Source organism: Lepeophtheirus salmonis, unplaced genomic scaffold, assembly GCF_016086655.4.
Source record: "Lepeophtheirus salmonis unplaced genomic scaffold, UVic_Lsal_1.4 unplaced_contig_18359_pilon, whole genome shotgun sequence".
In the NCBI taxonomy this organism is placed as follows: domain Eukaryota; kingdom Metazoa; phylum Arthropoda; class Copepoda; order Siphonostomatoida; family Caligidae; genus Lepeophtheirus; species Lepeophtheirus salmonis.
This window is the reverse complement of record NW_027292833.1, coordinates 1-522: the sequence shown is the minus strand read 5'-3', so window position 1 is coordinate 522 and position 522 is coordinate 1. Positions and strand designations below refer to the sequence as shown.

The following is a 522-nucleotide window of genomic DNA, read 5'->3' as shown; positions in this document are numbered from 1 at the left end:
ATGCCCACTTGTATAAGGGATGAAGTTAGATGTCTGGACCCAGCGTATTACTTTCAATGTTCAAGAGCATGTGGATGTACAGGTAAATTAATTGTTACAACATTTATTTTTGTCAAATTTTAAAATTTTTCTTTATCTAGGTTCTTGTCTGGATTCAAATGCTGGGTGTCTTGACGCATCTACGATTTGTATAGACAAAGATGAAAGAAGGAGGTGTCCAAGATTTTGCGGTGTTTGCGAAGGTAAAATACAATTATACAATAAGTTTGCCTATAGATATTCTCTCATGTATTTCCTAAATTACTTTACTCATTATCTCCATTATCTCTGTCTTAAATCTAGGCTGTAACAACTTGGTTCATGACGATATATGTGGAAGAAATTTACATAGGTGTAATGAATACAATGTAAAGTATTTGTGTGCCCAAACTTGTGGAAAATGTAGTGGTAAGTTAACTATTGATATTAAATGGAAATATATATATATGATTTGATATATTTTGTTTTCTTTTAATCAAATAG

General features: G+C 31.0%; 1 long non-coding RNA gene across 1 annotated transcript; it reads left to right on the top strand.

The window, feature by feature from the left end:
* LOC121131133 (uncharacterized) lies at positions 1 to 494 on the top strand. Its single transcript, XR_005868957.2, has 3 exons — positions 1 to 82; positions 141 to 242; positions 343 to 494. It is a non-coding gene; the product is annotated as an uncharacterized lncRNA (long non-coding RNA).
* Positions 495 to 522: the final 28 nt, after the last annotated feature.